General features: G+C 41.8%; 2 long non-coding RNA genes across 2 annotated transcripts in view; both read left to right on the top strand.

Moving 5' to 3' along the window:
- LOC141774982 (uncharacterized) overlaps positions 1-19,773 on the top strand; it is a 1,018,885-nt gene that overhangs the window by 731,029 nt on the left and 268,083 nt on the right. The gene's annotated exons all lie outside the window — the stretch shown is intronic.
- On the top strand, positions 6,929-9,964 carry LOC141774797 (uncharacterized). Its single transcript, XR_012595464.1, has 3 exons — positions 6,929-7,179; positions 7,398-7,480; positions 9,079-9,964. It is a non-coding gene; the product is annotated as an uncharacterized LOC141774797 (long non-coding RNA).

Here is a 19,773-nt window from a genome sequence, read left to right as displayed (position 1 = left end):
TCAAAAGTCTGTATTTGTGTTTTGAAACATGTCTGAAATCTGAAATGTTTACAAGTAGAGTTTTGCAAACATTCATTCATTCTCCACCGTATTCCTCAACCAAGCCGCAGTGTCTGGTTTAGTTAGTCAAAAACATCCCTGTATACTCTATGATGACTTTGCTGTATACGGGGCCTACAGTAGACCCGGGCACTAAGGCCAGGGCATGGACCATAGGAGGTTAGTAAGTTGAGTTTATTTATCCCTGTGAGGAAATTTGTCCTTATCATTTGACCCACCCTAACTATAACTGGCGAGTGGGCAGCCAGTCTCCTGCGCCTAGGGACCGACTCCAGCTTCGGGGCCACTGCCTTGGTCAAGGGCAAGAGTGCAGTACTTCTCAACAGGGCATAGAAACATTATTCCTAGACATGGCGATGGAGTGGAGAGGGCCAGGCCAGTGCCTGGGGTAGAAGGGGCACTCGCAGTAGATATGTCACGAGTGTCTTCTGTCGGGTGTTTTAGTTGGAATTAATATTGGGGAAGACATTCCTTCTCCAGACCGATGATAAACAACAACATGTGGGAAAAACATTTTAAAAGGGCATTTTGGTAGGTTAACTTCAGTCTTGCAGGAAACACAATTTTGCCCTCTTTAAGGTGTTATTTTTAGCTTATGAAGGTCATATTGAGTTAGAACAACTCTCGGTCACTTTTGCTTTTTTGCCTCTACATAGACACGCATACAAAAGTGACATTTCGGTGCTGCCTTTAAATGCTGTGTTAATTTACTGCTTATTACAATTACCCTTCTAATTTATTTTCACGCACTTTCCACAAATGACCACTCTGTTAGTTTATCTTTATCTTTTTCTAAATTATTTGTTTTCTCTTTTCCGCGTTGACTATGTATTTGACATTGCCTGAAACAAAACACAACCTATTTATGGAAGCCCACAAAAGAGAAATAATTGAATTGGATAATTGGCACTGCCTCACTTGGAAAGCCTGCCCGCACCAGCTGCCACTGATGAGATTTATTTATCTAAGAAAGTACATTATAGCCTCAAGACTTATCAGGAGTGGAGTAGAATGAGGGTTGACAGAATGGCTTATGTTGTCTTTGTGAGTAGGCATTGTTGCTGCTAAAGACACAGTGGGTTGGCTACTGAGATATTTATCTTTTGTAAGATGAAGCATTTTGAATATATGGGTGGGGTATAATTCTGGGTATGTTGGCCTCCATTTCCTCACTGCTTTGTTAGATCTGAAGGGGATTTTTGCCAATATTCAAACACATCTCCATCAAATAAAACATTGTTTTTAATATGATGGGAGTGGTTACCTGGTTGTATGCATGTATTCAACCAAATGTGATTTGCATTTGGTTGAATACATGTATACATTCCAAGGGTAAAGGATCAAAACTATTTCAGCATTTCACAGTAAGAAAAAGGGATTTTGATACTAAAAAACAATATGTTTTAGCCATACTAGCATTGTGTCTCTAGGCATGGCAATGTCTCTTGTTACACCACTTTGGCCCATCAAGAAATATCTTGACAAAGGATAATGACCCATGGTCCCCAGAGGATGAATCCTAATAACTTTTCTAGTGCTATCATCACATCAAAAACATTTTATTTGTCTAATACTTTGCTTTTTGATCAAACACTATTAACTAAAACATTCCCATCAGTCTCTGCTGTACTTTGTGTTTAGTAATAATTAGTGAAATGTGGCATCTTAACAGATTTTTTTTTAAATTCACTGTCTTTAAATGTGACCCACCTTTCAGCTCATGCACTTTCTTTTCTTCCTTTTATGAAAGTATATTGCAACAAATGATTTGAGAGCGCACAGGCACGGATTAGTATGAGCAGAATCAGATATGACTGCTGTCTTCATTTTTTTCCTGCTATTTTGCCTTTGAAGCTCTTGAGATCACGAGTCGCTTTCCAACCATTTTTAACTAGCAAGCTGCAACAGGGACTGCCCATTCTTCCGACGGCCCATTATTTCAGAACCCTTAATACTCAGAAATAAAAACAAACGGCCATTGTTCCAAAGGCCCATTGCTCCAAAAATATGCACTCTGCCTGCAACAAACATAAGCACAACACTAATTATTATAACGTAATCAGACCTTCCTGATTTTGGTGAGTACTCCGTGCCCTCGTTGGCTAGGTTGGTTATGTTTAGGCATGAGGAGCGATATTGGTTTGGATTACGGTAAGAATATCAGGATAAGCCAATCAGAGGCAGAGTAGGGTGGGTCATGGGTCATGTATTTTTCAAAGTTAAAGTCAGCATAAGAAAAATAGTTTTAGAGTGATCCCCTTACAGTCACCTAGTTTATTTAGACCGGTATGTCAAACTTGCAACAATGCTGTTCTGAAACTGCTGTCATTCTGAATTCAACACCAGCCCATAATAATTGTATTGTTATAATTATAATTTTTTTTGTTTTAACCATTAGTTGTTTTTTTTTCACATGGAGTCAGATCAGATCACATAACCCATCCACCCCCTATCAGGCTCATGAGATTTATGAAGGCAGCATTCAATAACAATGAGCCTCATTCATTCACTGTTCTGTTAATTACTTTATTAAAATTATTCATAAAAATGGGAAGACAAGAAATAAGAAAACTCTCCATCTGGTGCAGAAAATTACACTAGAAATAGAAGTCAACACGAGCACTAGGATCAAAAACTACTTTTAAATTAAGTTGACTCTCAACAAATAGTATGTGATTTTAGTCATTTAGTGTCAACGCATTTTGATTTTTAATATCTGATTGTTAAAAAAAAATGCCACTGCCCCAGCTTTTATTTTGAAAAAAGGAAGGGTGACCTTTCACTTCCAGGTCAAATTGAACATGTGAAACTCTGTTCTCAGTTTGCACTCAGGGAATTCAGACTGCCAACAGTTGGCATGAACTGCTTTGATCATTATGAGCATGATAATCCATATTGCTGGCTCAAATGTAGTAACACAATTTCTCTTGCTGCTCAAATCAGCTGTTACGCTCACAGTTATGCCCTCCCTCATGCACAATTCTAATTCTGCACCTTCAAATCCTGTCAAATGTTGACTTGCAGACCGAGTAGCGCTCAAATTAGTTTGGTTCTTTTTCAAGTCTTTTGTAGTCAATATACTTCCATAGTATTTCTGCTAATCTCTCAGTGGATAATACAGATCTCAGACACCTGAAATAAACAAGATGTGAAGAAAAAGCTCTTGTTGAGCTCCAACCAAACCGGGGTCACTTAAGAGGACTTGTCAGACCTGGGTGGTTATTTGTAGTCTCTTTTTTAGGTTATGTTAGAGCCTCCAGAGCTAATTATAATTTATAATATAACAGCTGTAGATTTAGCTTAGTCAGTCCATCAAACGCTCCAGTGATGGTGTGCGTAGGACCCTGCAGTTCTGTCCATCAAACCAGCCGAAAATTAAAAGTCCAACGAGAATATGCAAAACATAAATCAGCTCGCTAATGTTGTGCATCCAAGTGGAGGATTGTAAGCATGTGAGGAATTCGAACTAACTTCGGCGCCGCTCATGTGCTCGGAGCAACTCAGTAGAGCTTAACATGGAAAAATATTCCTTCAGTGTAAAGGACGTGAATGAAGTCAGCTCCAGACACAACTTAGAATTCAATATAAAAGCAAAGATTAAAAACACCACCAATATTTTTCAGCTAACTTCAGGAATCCAGCGCTCAAATTAATGTTCTGTTAAGACTTTTGCAGTTTAGACTGCATATAAAAGGCAGGTGGATAAGGCAATCAGCCAATGCACCATGGTACCATTTAGAGTAAAATAGACCATACAGCAGGGTATGCTTTAGGGCGTGGCTACCTTGTGATTGACATGTCGCTACCATGGCGTTGTTCAGCATTCAGTTACCGACGCACACAGCACCCTTTAGCGGCGCCATGAAACACCACCAGGCTTTCAATTAACTACAATGTAAACCCATACATGGCAACAGTAAACGCAGAGAAAGTGCTGTGGTGACGTGGTTTAAAGAGCAAAAGAGACACACAGGGTGGGAGGGATGGGAGGTGGATGGGCACAAAAACACAGGCCTTTCTTCCAGGAGACCGCTGTTAAGTTTCACTTTCACGTTACAATCAGCTGTTCGTTCGTGTTCCCATGTTCACGTCAAGTTGTTTTGACCACCTAACTAAGTGGTTTTGTTACCTAAACCTAAGCAAGTGTTTTTCTTTAATTCACTACGTTAAGCACTGCAACGAAAAAGTGACGCCAAGGGGTCTGACGAAGCCTCAGTATGTGACGAGTTGGGATGAAAGCATGTTGTTGAGACAGGACTTTCTCTTGGAACACCTGACCAGTTTCATGCCAAAACCCTTCCTGAAGCAGCACTTAGACAGCTGGACAAAAGCCACACAAGGCTCCTTTAGGTGGGTCAGCAGCTCTTTAGGAGAGGGGTTGGCCAGGTTTAATTGCCAGGTTCTACATGACTGTAGCACTCATTTAGACTCAGCTTAGAGCTGGCAGGTGGCACACCTCACCCTACCCCAAAATGATGCCTCCATTATTTAGCTCAGCCCCTGCCTGTCTTGCCGCTGTTAGTCAGCCTGCTAAGCTTTCCCCTCACCTTCCCTCTCGCGTTCATTAATGTTGGCTGCCTGCCCCTCCCAGCCTCCTCCCCTCCCTCTCTCTCTCTCTCTCTCTGTCTCTCTCTCTCTCTGTCTCTCTCTGTCTCTCTCTCTCTCTCTGTCTCTCTCTGTCTCTCTCTCTCTCTCTCTATCTCTCTCTCCTCTGCCTGCTTGGCCCCTTGTGAACTGTGTACAAATATAGATTAGTTTAGAAATTCATTAGCCCAGTCGTTATCTGTCATTGGCGTGCGCCGCACCATAACAAGCCCCGAGGGGGGGGTAGAGGGGAGAGGAGAGGGGGTGGGTTGACGACGACGCACACACACACACACACACACACGCGCGCGCTCGCATTGGCGGCGAGATAAGCAATGTGTTCCTCTTTTTCACCGTGTCAACGAGAGAGAAAGGGAGAGGAAGAAAGTTAATAAAGAGAGAGAACGACAGAGGGAGAGATGGAGAGATAAAAATAGAGGGAGATAGATGCGGGAGGAGGGGAAGGGGGAGGGATGGTGTGTGGGAGGGGGGGGGGGTAGTGTTGAGGTTAGGGACACAGCAGGAGATGCCAACAGCATTTTGAACATCTGTTTATGCTCTGCAGATTTCGGAGTACACACACATACCCCGGACTCAACAACATGCTACAGTGTCGCGAGGCAGAGCGCGCCAGCAGGCCAGCTGTTCCCTCATTGATATGTTTGGTTGTGTGTTACTTATGTGAGAGAGAGAGAGAGAGAGAGAGAGAGAGAGAGAGAGAGAGAGAGAGATCCACTAACATATGTCGCAAAAGCACTTGAGCCAAGCGCTATTTTTTATTACTGCTTTCATCAGGGAGGTGTGTTTGATCTTCACTTATTACTGTTCCACAGCCTCTCTGGAGTGTCTCACACACACACACACACACACATATATACACACCGAGTGCAATAAACACCAGTGTGAAGATATGTGTTGAGTGCCATGTAAGGGAGAAATCCCAGGTTTGGATTAACTTGCTGTCACTTCAGTGAAAGACAAGCGGAGACGGAGCATAACGCTGGCAATGCAAAACAGATTCCGCCCTGCGGTCCAGCAAAAGATATTTCGTTGATTCACCTCCCGACAGCAGAAAGTAATCAGTTTGCTTTTGAAGCGGCCAAAATGCAATAACCGCTTTAATGCAAATGTTTGAGCACACAAAGCATTCATGTGGAGAAAACACAATATGCATTAATATTTCATAGCGAGACAGCAGAACATCACAGAGAAACGGCGCATTGCGCACCACATTGAGCTGTTCAAAAGCTCCATCCCCAATTAGGTTATTTCTAGATGGTTGGTCCATGGTTTTGTTGTTGTTCTTCCCGCAGTTTAGTGGTAATTAATCATCTAAATATTTTGTTATTTACTCTATTGGTGAACTGGACTCTAAGGGTTGTGAGCAAACGCTTAATTGGGCCTCAAGGAGAGGAGAAACATTACGTTTTTAGAGCTCATAACTTCCATGGCACCAACTTCAGCTGTTTGCACAGACGTGATTGTAAAGGGAGTTATTAAGTCGCAAAGTGTTTCAGCACTTGTTTTAACAGCCAGAGCTGCAAAACACGCCAAATTTAATTTGTATGTTTGAAGTGATATCCAAGTAAAAACCTGCATACGCGGCGCAGTAATGAGCACAATGTGACTTGTTGTAGTCTTGTAGCAGGATCAAATGCATTTGTACAGCATATATTTAATGTTTTAGTGGAGACAAACAAGAGGAATGAAAAAAAAAAAAGTGGGAGGAAGATGCTTAATTAAAGTTGTTTACCACATTAGAATCTTGCGAGTTCATGGTGCGCATCTGATTCAGCTTATAAATGGAACAAACGTACGGCACTTTGAAATTACTTCTTTAAAATGAATTAATTTTGTGCTTCCCCTCACCAACTTTAAACCAATGGTCTCTCATATTGTCTGTAATGCCTGTGATTACTTTTTAATGTATGACCCTGTATGTTGCTGCTGTATTTTTTTTTCTTCCTCTGTGGTGTTTAAAGTTGCAATGTTTAATACATGGCCACATGAAAACAACTAGGGGGCAGCATTTCACCTGTACTACTGGGTCCATACAATCTAAATTTACAGTCATCAGTTATAAATAAAAAAAAAAAGTCAACTACTAACTAACAGCAGGGCAAGAATTCAACCAAACTGCTGAAACTCTGAGAGCCGGTCAAAATAACACAGCTATCTTACAATCTTCATCGGTGGCGTCGGCCTGTAGTTTACGTTAGCTATCTGTGTGTTTACTGTGACACTAACTGGCGGCTCTACGCCCTGTGTTCATTTTGATAGTTTGTTTATTAGACTAAATCCAAAGTGGCAGAAACAAGAAAATGACCCGCACCTTCTTCTCATCCTCCCCACGGCCAAACGACCACGGCGCTGAGACTGACCACCAGTCAGTAGCTGCAGCAACTCAAATTCAGCCAGCGCCAAACCTCAGTGCCGGGAGTCACAGCAGGCTGGTGGCCAGCAGGCTGGGTCTAATGCCCCGTCCACACAGGGAACGTCAGCAGTGCGTGGCGGCTGCGGAACCTGTTGAACCAGGTTAGAGCAAAAAATCTGAAAACACGATCCGCACACTGCATAGGTAGCTCCCAACAATTTTAATGAAGCAACGTTTCGATCTAACAGAGATCTTTGTCAGGCATTGTCAACAAATTGTCAACCTATGCAGTGTGCGGATTGTCTTTTCCTGATTTTTTTGCCTTGTGTTGATGCAGCACCTGTAAAAATATTTCATATGTGCATGCCTCGCCCCACAGCTTTTTTGCAACAGGTTAGAGCAACAGCACAGCTCACGTGCTGCTCGGCTTCGTGTCTGCTGCGTCTCTTCTAGAGATTCAAGGTAACGCCTATTTTTAGTAGATATCTCTGCAACACAATACATAGACATCTTTGACATAACGTTAACACTGTAACCTCTTCACATCCTGTTGATAATGTTCATTTTTTTTATGTTTTAAACTGAAATTCTGGCACACACATGGCACCCTTAAAAGTGATCTCAGTCACTATCAGAGTGGATTTAAAAAGGTGAACAAGTGCATCTCCCCTTTATTTTACCATGTATTTATCACCATTCTATTCTGGATTCACCTTGTGAGTCTGTTTGGTGTGTGTCATCATGGCAAGATGTGGTCCTGGAGACACCTACTGTAGCAGGTACTACCAAAGAGGAGGTTTGTCAACGTGTACTTTGCCAGGCGTTTATATTTCTGTCTGTCTGTGGACAGATGTTGTCACCGTGATAGCATCACAACTGTGCAAGATGCAGTCACTGAACTTTACAGGTGTGTAGTTGAGATCAAATTGAAGACAGAGTTAGAAGATGGGCGTGTTGCGAGAAAGGGCGCCAGATGTAGGGGGAGTAGGAGGCGGGAATGGAATTGTTTATTTTAGCATTTCACCACTCGTTGTGTATAATGTCCTAACAAACCGATCCTTGCACATTGGTTTCTGAGAATATCATTACTCTTGTAAGTATTAGATGAAGAAATAGTTTTGATTTTCTCTGATATACAATATCATAACAAGGTTATCTGACATTAGTCACACACCAAAACACCTGCCCAGTTCTCCGCTGGTTCTCCTCACAACACAACTCAATTTCTCACCGACGGCTGTTAACTTGCCGTTAACCTTGTTCTTGTCTGTTTTCCGGCCTCGCATGCCGAGTAAGCTTATAATTATACTGCTGTGGTTCGTCATATGCATATTAATGTGTATGTTCAACCTCATCAGTGTCAAAACTAGCGCTGGGATCCAAACATGACCTAGTTTGGTCGCGCTCCATTATGTAACTTTATACTTCCATTTTTCTCTATTTTGAATTACCTCACAAAAAAAGTCCAGGTGTCACAGAAGTGTATATTTAGACATATGTTTTACATTTTTTGGTTTCTACATAATTCCCCCACACATTAATTAAACATTACATTTATTTGGCTGATGCATTTATCCAAAGCGATTTGCCGTAAGTGCACATTCAACCTACATTAAGTGGTGTAGTAAATACATGTGAAGTAATTCCATTTTGAAAAAAGATATAAATGTGTGTGTGTGTGTGTGTGTGTGTGTGTGTGTGTGTGTGTGTGTGTGTGTGTGTGTGTGTGTTTGAGTGTGTGTGCAAACTCCTCTGAAAAAAACTCCACCAAGACGTTCATGGTATAGTATTGAGGATTAAAGGGAGAATCTGTCTAAATCCTTTTCACACATAGCTGTGTGGAAACCTGATTTTTTTTTTTTCCACACTTGCCCACCCTCCCGATTTTTTCGGGAGCCTTCTCCCGGTTTCCTCTCTGGGTCACAATTCTACTGTATTTCTCCCAATTTACAACAAATTTTCAAATTTTTTTTTTTCCCTTTTCATTATCACAACCTGTTTCTAGCGCTGTACAATGTGTATAAGCCATACCACTCTAAAAGTCTACTCTTTCCACCCAGACAACAATACGACTACATCAAATGTCGTTTCCTGACAATGCTCAACCACATGACACGGAAGAGAGAGCTGCTCGCGCCTCCTCCTCCTCAGTGAGTGAGAGACAGACAGAGGACAGAGAGAGGACAGGGAGAGGACAGGGAGAGTACTAAGAGAAAGAAATACTCAAGCAAATTCCAGACGTCCTTGAAAGACGAATTTCTGTTTCTTATGGAAAGCTTTAAAGGAAACGGACATGCAGGGCAGGCCACAACGCATGCTCATGCAATGGTTTGCATGCTATCTTACAAAAAAGTTATTCCTCCTTTTTCATTTGTTTTTTTATTCAATTTCCTAATCAATTTCTAAATAAAATAAACTTATGTCTACACAAGTAACAACTTCCTTAGGTTTAGGCAATAAAACGTCTTAGTTAGACTTCGGAAAATATTGTGTTTTGGCTTAAAATAACTCCGGAAGTGACGTTGTTTAAAGCTGCAGTGGACAGAAATGAGGCATATATGATTTAAAAAAGTTATTTTTATAAAACGGTTACTATATCCTGACAGTAGTGCATGAGACAGGTAATCTGAAAAAAATGATGTGCCTCTTGTGTCCTCCGGTGCTCCTAATGGCATCTGCAAGATTTCACAGACCGGAGGAAAACAACCAATCAGAGCCGAGCTGTCCAGCTGCCATCTATGAGAGCCGGCTGTCAATCACTCGCAAACTCTGATCAAACGGTCAAACTAGGCAGCGCTGATCAAATATGAATCTATATCCTGTTACTGTAATGCCTATTTCTCTCCTCAAATGTTTCAGAAACATCTTGTAGTGTACTGTTTAGCTGTGAAATGAAAAAGTTTGTGACTCGGCAGCCATGTTGACAACTCTTGAGGAAATACCAAGCACTGCTCTCTCTGAAATGACCTGTGATTGGTCAAAGTCTCCTATCACAGGCTAGATTTTTTTAAAGCCTGAAAACAGAGCCATGAGGAGGTGCAGAAGTCTAGTTTTCTCTCAGAACACTTGAATTACAATATGCTGAAAGGTTACTATGGGATTTTTGCCCCATGATGCCTAAAATATATTGCCTACTGAAACTTTAAATATGTAAGTTACGTGACAAATAAATCAACGTTGACTTCTGGTTTCACATGGGACACAAAAACGGCGGTCTCCTGGGCGAAATTCGGGTAATTTTGACACACTCATCCACCCCGACCTCCTCCCTATGCGGCGTTCGTCGCTCTTTATATTTCCTGGTTCACGATTACGTGAATTACCCACACATTGAGTCTGTAGGATTCAGTGTATTACTATTCATAGGTATAGCAACAAACAGTGTATGGGACCAGCCTGCAGGGCACCAGGGCCAGCAAATCATTGTGGGCCTGCTTGGTAAAGGGAGACCTGATGCATGATGCACCTTCAGTGATGACATAAATGAAAGACCTGTTTCCGGACTCAGAGATTGTGAAGTATTTAACATAGAAATGCTGTAGCTGTTATTATTTTGTTATTTTCATTCCTTCAAAGTCACCTGAAGGCAGGAAACACACACTCAACACCTGTCTGAACTCACATTTTTATAGTGGTCCCACTTTGGTTTAAAAATCCTCCCTATTTTTGAGGTCTCAAGGTTGGCATGCCTGTCTTGGTGTTATTTTTATTTTGACCATCATTCTTATCAGGTGTGATACAACTTTAATGAGGATCCAAGTAAAACAAAGAATACATCTTTCAGGGTTTCCAATGTAGACAACCAGCGCAGTAATGATCAATTCTACCATAAATATGTCATATATAGTTGGACACCACTGACTAGTCTAACTGTTAAATTGAATAATAGTGTGGTGTTGTTGTGTAAAATCCAGCCAAACAGTTGTTTCTCTGGGATCTTTGGGATTCTGTTTCTAGGTGAAGCATATAGAATATGTGTTTGGGGGTTGCTGTGTATCTGATAGGCCTCCTTCTCTAATCTAACCTGTCTTAGAGGCCTTGCTGAAGAGGTATGGTGTGCGATGTGAAGGGAGATAGCAACTACAGGGCTGTCAGATTTATAATTCTGATTAAAAGAAGTGATTTCCCCTCTGTGCCATCACTCCCCCGGTGGAAGATGCACATCAGATGATATAGCTGAGAAGAAAAAAAAGAAAACACTGAAAACATTCACATGGGTGCCAGAGGAGATTTGTGACTTTGGATTCAACCTTCCCGACAGTGGGAAGCCAGGCTCCATGTTCCACCCATCAGACCCCTCAACCTCTGCCCAGTAGGCCTCCTCCCACTCCCCCGTCCACCACAGATACCATCTCTCCACATTATCGGCGAGGGCTAAAGAAAACATCTTTCATGTTTTATAACGCAAGAGAGCCAACAGGAAATGAAAGAGTCCCGGCCTGGAAGACAAATAAAGAAACGAAGGGAGAAAAATCGACAGCGGAGAGGGGAATCCACTCTTCATCTCCCGGAGCTACGGCGAGAGACAAATTTCTGGCGCATGTGTGTGTATTATAGCTGCAGGGGCTGAGTGAAACTCAGCAGCGTCAATACGAGGAGATGTTTTTTTTTTTCTTTTCTTTTTTTTTTTGCCCTGGCCGACTCTGTCTACTTATAAATGTTGTCATCCTTCTTAGGGCAAAAGATTAAAAGGGAGCTTTTGGGCCGAGCACTGGAGCTCATTTGTAATGTCGAAGAAGAAAAGTGCCTGCAGCCTGACTGCACACACACACACACACACACACACACACACACACACACACACTCACATAGTGAGAGAAGTGGGGTAGGGTGGGAAGGAATGGAAGGGGAAGAGAGAAGTAAAAGGAGATAAAAATTATGCAAGGAGAAACTCACTCTGGCAGATTTACTTATTGACTCCAACCTGTGCCAGCAGAGTTTTTTGTGCATTTAGAGCTTATAACTCTGCTTTTCATTCTTCCATCAATATAATTAGGGATGCTATTCAAGCTTATTCAAGAGCCTTTGTAAATCTTTTCAATCAGCTTCTCCTCTCTCGCTGTTCTTGACCCTCAATAGAAGCGTCTGGATTTTTCAAAAAGCTTGTTTATCTATCACTGTCATTCATTCAGACTGATTCAGACACTGTACCTTGGTGTGTGTGTGTGTGTGTGTTTGTGTTTGCCTGAACTAAGTCCTGCCTGCGGGTACGTTGGAGGGGAGAGCAGGGTGTCGGTGCATTAGAGAAAACACAAGGTAAACAGCGTGTCAGTCAGAAGCAGCTCTCGCTCTCATTAATACATTATTATTATAGGTTTTTCTTCACATGCCCACGCTCGTCTGCTTTCCATTAAAAGACAAGGGCAGATTTACAAAGGAAAAAAAAAGTTAAAGTAGTTTACATTTTTAAAATAAAGGCAATAATTCGCTAACATTTGACAAGCCTCTATTTGACCCTGGTGTGTATTATCAAGGAACCTGGAACATTAACCACATTAACCACCACAATAAAAGCTTTTTAAAACATCTCATCTCCATTCAGCTCTTTATCTTGCTTATTTTATATGCAGTCTGAGTCGAGGGCTTTAGACAAACCAAATGAGCCGGGGACTACCCATCGCTCTGACGCCCCATTATTCCGAAACCCCAATAGTCCAAAAAATGCCCCATTGGTCCCGAAGCCCATTGTGTCTGAAAGCCTGTTATCCCAAAAACGTCCATTGTTCCAAAGGGCCATTGCTCCGAAATTGCACACTCTCCATGCAACAAACGGAAGCACGTGGCTCATTATTATGACCTTCCCGTTTCCTTTTCCTACTGGCGAAGGCATGACCCACCACTCTGCCTCTTATCACTCGTTACCTTTGTTGGTTGGGTTGGTTAGGTTTAGGCATGAGGAGTGAGATTAGTTAGGTTTAGGGTAACAATATCAGAGTAAGTCAATCAGAGGCAGAGTAGGGTAAAGGTAGTTTAGGGCAGTAACGTTATGTAACCTTACTACATCCCATCCGTAACGTACGTACTTCTCTATTTCACACCTCAAATGTTTTCAGAAACATCTTGTAGTGTACTGTTTAGCTGTAAAATGAGAAAGTTTGTCACCCGGCAGCCATGTTGAGATCTGTTGAGGAAGTACCAAGCACCGCCCACCAGTTGGAGCACAGCCAATAGGAACGCTCTCTCTCTCTCTCTGAAATGACCTGTGATTGGTCAAAGTCTCCCATCACGGGCTAGATTTATTAAAGCCTGAAAACAGAGTCATGAGGAGGAGCAGAAGTCTCTCTCAGAACACTTGAATTACAATATGCTGAAAGGTTATTATGGAATTTTTGCCCAATGATGCCAAAAACTTGTTGCCTACTGACACTTTAAGAAGTGTCAAAATCAAATTTGATTTCTTAACAAAATCACAATTGCCAAAGTATGACCCCTTTCTATTTTTAACACTTGTATTACCATAAGGACGATAACCTGTAAAAGGGGAAATTACTGTGACTTGTTCATGTTCTGCAGAGGAGACTGGGGTCACCATTGTGATCATTATCGACTCACAACACACAACGCTAATTGGCATGTATCTAGCTGTTGGTTTCTATATATATATATATATAGGATCTCCTCTAGCAACACTATTACACCAAATGTTGTATTTGCACATTATGTATTGCTTAATGTAACATGATTATCATTACATTTGGTGAATACTTCTGCGTTCCACAGAGGACGTACCCTTTTGACTTTTGTGATTTCATAACCAACTGTATAGTGCCATTCTGTGGTCAACTTTTAGGTCAACTACTGCGAATGTTCTAATAAAATCAGATGAATCAGAATAGTCACTATGCAGTATTCTTTCTTCTCTCAGCACTCTCATGCTGTGTGCAGTTTTAGCTTGGAGAGAGGACTACCACGACTTAAGACCTTCATCCAACTACACTTACAACATCTGTCTGCTAAATTTACATAATCGTTCGCCATGTCCATATGCAGTATGAGCAAAAATGCATTTTTATAACACATTACCACTTACACTTGAACTTGCAGTTGTACTTTGCAAATGTTCAGTAGCTCCCCCGCCCTCCCATGTATACATGTGCCTGTGAGTGTGTACATATGTCCCTGTGTGAGTCTGTGAAAGTGTGTGTGCGCCAGTGTATGGCGGAGAGAGGAGGGTCATGCTGGTTTCAGCGTATCCCTGGGGGGATCCAGTCAAAGGGCCAGGCCTGGTGAGCTGCAGCAGCCTCAGCTTTTGCTCCCCGGATCTGAATAATTCACTAAACATCATGCCATCCCTTTTCACTTCACTAGCATGAAGCAAGCAAAGAAGAAAATTGAAAAGACTGCAGAGAGACAGAGGGCAAAAAAAGAGAGCAGAGAAGAGATTCAGAGCTAGCAGATTAGTGGTGCTCAGGATTTTCATGTCTTTGAGCATATTCACAACCGGCTAACGTATCCCTTTGCTGGACAGCTATCTCTGGGCAGCATCTGTGAGGGCGGGGGGGAAGGACCAATCACGGCTACGCTAGGAGAAGATATGGCAGGATTGAAGGTAGGAGGGAAATGAGTGGAAACATTTGACTAATCCCCAAACCCAAAAAGTGAAAATCAGTCATTAGAAATGAATACCAGGGCATGCGGGCATCCCCTCAGTATCAAGCGTCGAAATGGTGGCCTTAATCTTTCTTAATATGGTCTAATGGTGCTTGCAGAGAGGTTTACTTTCTGGACTTGGGCCCTGCCGGCTCAATGATAAAGCGTGACGCACTGGAGAGGAGTTGACGACTAAAGTTAACCCAATTACTGAACTGTCTCTCTTACATAACATGGCAGCTACTTCAATTAGAAATCACTTTTAGCCCTTAACTCTGTCATACATGGTTTTATATTTGAGCAGAGGAAGGATCGAGAGCTTGCGGGGAACAATTAGAATGTTATATCAGCGTTGAAGGAAGTGGACTCATCAGTAAATACCGCAGGGAGAACAGACATGTCATTATCTGTCCTCTTGTCATAATCTGACGTCAGTGTAAATGCCCGCCGACATGCTGGTTTTGTCCAAACGGGAGTCCCTGTAATTGGCACTTGTTGCTGTATCATGGTTAACATCAAAGGCGTAGAGGCACAATTAAATCAGCATGAATTTTGTATTTGGCTTCGACACAAACACAGTCACACTCGCTGAATGAGAACAGTGGTCGCCCAGGGGGAGACGGCCCAGCGTGATGATGGTGAGTTACACCAATATCATTTCTCCCTCTTGACCTGTGGGATGTTTGATCGACCAACTGCGGGGACCTGAGACGCAACTCCGAGAAACTGGCAGGACGCCAGGGATGTAAATACAGACAAACAAACACACACACTGGGTTAAAGGAAGGCTGGAGACTAGTGGGGAAGGATGGATAGAAGATTAGTAGGCAAAGAAGGGAGAGTGTGCTGCTGCTAGGAAAAAAAGAGAAAGTTCTAGGGAATAAAGGTGCCAAGGTGCACTTCAAACAAACTTCGTATTAAGTATTGTATAAAGTATAAAGGGTTTATAGCTGTCCTGAGCAGCCACACTCGAAGGCGGGGCAAAAAAGGCTGCAGTCATAAACAGGTGAGAGATGCAATGAATTGTGATTCCTACGTGATAACGATCTAAAGCGCTCTTGGTGTTGCACTTGATTGTATGCACAAAAAGTGATGGAGGCGTAGTGGTGTGAAAGTATGAAAAACAAGAATGCCAAATTGCTGTGTAAAGCTGGCATGCTTGTAGTCTTGTCCGTTGGATACAGCCCCCATCAATTGTGACATCAGAAAGCATGCGAACAGGGGGTTCCATACATGGTTCGGAGATCCAATAAGCACAGCATTTGAAGTACACGCAAAGTGAAAGGAGGTGTATAACCCTTGGGCCAGACTACCAGCGTGAGCAGTGCGTGATGGCTGCCTCGCTGAATTGCTGCGTGTCCCACGCGTGGGTTGTCCACACCGGCAGCGTTTCTGCTGTTACTGGGCTGCTGCTGCCAGCCCTTTCTTTATACATAGAGTTTGCCTTTCATAATAGCCATCTCATTTCTTTATAAATGTCATTAATATTTATTTTAGACAGAAAAAGGTTAAGAACCATGTGGTATTTTATAAATAATAGTATTTATCCACAATTAAAACCATGTACTTTATTAATTCATGGAGCCCTGCAAGTCACTGCATGTTCTACAACACTGTCCTGCATATATTTCAGAATAAAAGCCTTGTGTAAACAAATTAAGGAATTGTGTCCACAAAAACAATTTGAGGGCTTTTAATTTGAAATGAAAGCAGGAAGTTTTGATTTAAACCCTGTACTTTATTCATTTATGGAGTCCTGCAAGTCAATGCATGTTCTACAACACTGTCCTGCAAATATTTCAGAATAAAAGCCTTGTGTTAACAAATGAAGACGCTTTGGTGCTTTTATTTTGAAATGAAAAGCAGGAAGTGTTGATTTAAAAATAAATCTTTACTTTTTGTTTCATGTCCGTGACAAATTATACAGATACAGACGTTGAAACTGTAGTAATGTTGCTGATATGATGTCATTATACTGTCAAAAGTACATTTTCCCTGTCTGTTGTTGCTGTGAACCGCGCGCAGCTCGCGGTAAAAGTAGGCGAGACATCAATTCTGTCGAAGAGACGCAGCTGACACGCAGCGGAGTCGCACTGCTCACACATAACCTGTTAACATGGACACCAAAATAAAAAAAAAACAACAGGTTCCGTGCCACCGCTAATGATGTTCCCTGGGCGTAAGAAAAAAAATTAAGAATTGGTAGGAAAGAAGGGAGACTTTGTTGAAAAGGGGGTAGGAGATGAAAGAAAGAAAATGGTATGTAATTTAGTATTAGAGATGGAGAGAAGGAGGGATCAATGTTGCAAGATAAGGAAGTGAGGAATCAAGTGGTGGAAGGAGGTACGTAAGGTAGAAAAAAAAGGAGAAGAGGTGGTAACGAGAGGAAGGATAATGTGTAGGGGAAAACTGAATACTGTTGGGAAGGAAAAATATTTCATAGGGTGATGCATTTAGTTCCTAGTTAATCTAACTCCATGCTGTGATGAGAAACACAACACCAAAGCAGGCTAAGCCCTCAGCTAAAAGACATTAGAGGATAAGAAGCTACTGTACATGACACAAGGCTTTATAAGCAGATGTACCAAAGGGTTCAAAGTCGCAGAGGGGGGCAGTAATGTACATGGGTGTGTGGTGTTAATTAGACAGCTGTGTTGTAATAAGTCCCACATTGCTTCAGTATACTGGATGACATCTTAGACACAAACAAAGTGCCATCTGGGCAATCTGGGGAGCAAGTGAATGGTAAACCGGCATTCAACGTTGGTTCGGTTTTGTTGGCCTAACATCCAAAAGTCAGTTAGGCAATCTCTGCTGCTGCTTCTGCTGAACTCCATTCAGACACAAGGAACAACCATGAAAGTTTCATCAAAGTTAGTAGGCTTTCCCACCACGAGTCTCTTCTCTTTTGTCACCCTGATTAGCATTCAGCTTTCAACTCGGATCAAAGCAACGTTTGGGGAACGCTACGAGCCAAACCGACAGCTGTTGACACTGGCTGCTCGTTGTGCTGTGGGGTGGAAGATGGCGGGGTTGAAGCCTTGGTGGGAACTTGTCTGGTAATAGCTGAATCAGTCACATAGGCTCAATATTGATTTGACTCAGTCTTTAACTTCTGTTTAAAGTCATCTGTGGGGCACGCCAGTGTTTAGCAACCGGCTGACACTATAGGAAAGAAGCTCTAAAGCCCCGGACACACAGGGAACGTCAAGAGCGTGTGGCGGCTGCTTAGCGTGCTGGCTGCGTGATACACGCGTCGGCCGTTCACACCAGCTGCATTTCAGCTGCATGTCAGCTGCGTGTCTGCAGCCCTTTCTTTATACATAGAGTTTGCCTTTTAATGGCCATTTTCATTTCATTATAAATATAATTTATATTTATTTTGGACATAGAAAGGTTAACAAACTTGTGGTAGTTTGTAAATAATAGTAATAATCCACAATTAAAACTAGTACTATATTCATTTATGGAGCTCTCCAAGTCACTGTATGTTATAGAACACTGTCTGGCTCATTTTTCAGAATAAAAGCCTCGTGTTTAAATATTTTGAAATGAAAGCAGGAAGTGTTGATTTAAAAATAAGTCTTTACTTTTTTTCATCTCCATAACATATTCTACAGATATACCTCGAAACTGTAGTAATCTTGCTGGTATGATGTCAATATACTGTAAATAGATCACTTTCACTGTATGTTGTTGCTGTGAGACGCGCGCGGCTCGCATCAAAAATAGGCAAGACCTCTTTTCTCTATAATAGACGCAACTGAGATGCGTGTGAGACGTGTGAATGTTTGAAAGTCCAACACAGTCTCACGGCAGTTTGTGAAATAGTCACAACATTTAATCTAATTGAGTCATGTACATAGACACAAATGTCTCTTTTTGTCGTGACACTAAGCATGACTTTCAACAACGTATTTTTCATGCTTTTCCCTATGAATGTTCAGCAGCACATGACACACGTGTCAATTTCCGCTCCAGTCTTTTCAAAATAAAACTACTTCATTAGGTTTAGGAATGGATGGACTTGGTTAGGCTTTGGCAACAAACTACTTAGTTAGGCTTACGAAAAGATCACGGTTCAGGTTTAAATAACACCAGAAGTGCCGTAACTTAAGTAACCGATGGAAGTTACGTGACAAATAAGTCAACTTTGACCTTTGGTTTCACACGGGACATGAACAGCGGTCTCCTGGGTGAAAATCCTGTGTTTTTTGTCCCACACATCACCTCCCTACACGGCGTCCGCTACTCTTTATACTTCCCAGATCACAATTACGTGAATTACATACAAAAATATTTTGTGCTTGCCATCACAAAATAAATTTGTGTCTATTTACACCAATCAATACAATACATTTTGTAACTATTTCACAAACTGCTGTGTGACTGGGCTGGTAGGTCAGTCAGTCAGGCGGTCCATCACTAACCCTGGTTTCGATAGAAAAATCTCATAACTGTTAGATGTATAGCCATTAAATTTGTCACAAAGAAACATTCATCTTTCCAGACAACCCTGTCTCTTACAAAATTACTTTCCTATACAACTAAACTGCATTTCCAATTATTTTTTGAGGGAAACATTTTTCCTTTGGTTGGAATGAAAACTAGCAGAACTCTTGGTGATTGTGATCATTTACATGGTGTGATTGTGTGATTGTCAGTTCTTCAGCCTTCTTTGGCTGTCATCTTTGGCTGTTGAATCAGCCTGTTTGGTGACAAACAAGGACCAACATGTCTCTGGCAAGCTCGACTTCTTGAAGGATTCAGCATTCCCAGCGGGTCAAGTGGGTGTGACAGTTTTTTTGGGAAGGTTATCTGCAAACAAACACAGTAGACGTCTTCACAGGCTCATTGGGAGGGTAATGCACTCAACAGACAGCAGCAGAGCTGAGCCAAACAAACTGTCCCTTCCTGTGTGGAGGGCCATCACACTCTCACAGGAAATCATTTCAACTAGAGGGCAAAAGCAAACAAGGAAAACCAAAAGTATGCATACATATACAGTGCCTAAGTGTATACACCTATCTGTTGAATGCAATCTTCAATAATTTAAAACCATGTCACTGACCACTTATTACAAAAGAAATAAGACAAGTACTGTCTCTCTGCCTGTGCATGTTGGATTTCATAATTTGATGGAAGATCTAAGAGCCGATCCATTA

The sequence above is a fragment of the Sebastes fasciatus genome, chromosome 10, assembly GCF_043250625.1.
Source record: "Sebastes fasciatus isolate fSebFas1 chromosome 10, fSebFas1.pri, whole genome shotgun sequence".
NCBI lineage: Eukaryota > Metazoa > Chordata > Actinopteri > Perciformes > Sebastidae > Sebastes > Sebastes fasciatus.
This window is presented reverse-complemented; position numbering and strand designations above follow the sequence as displayed.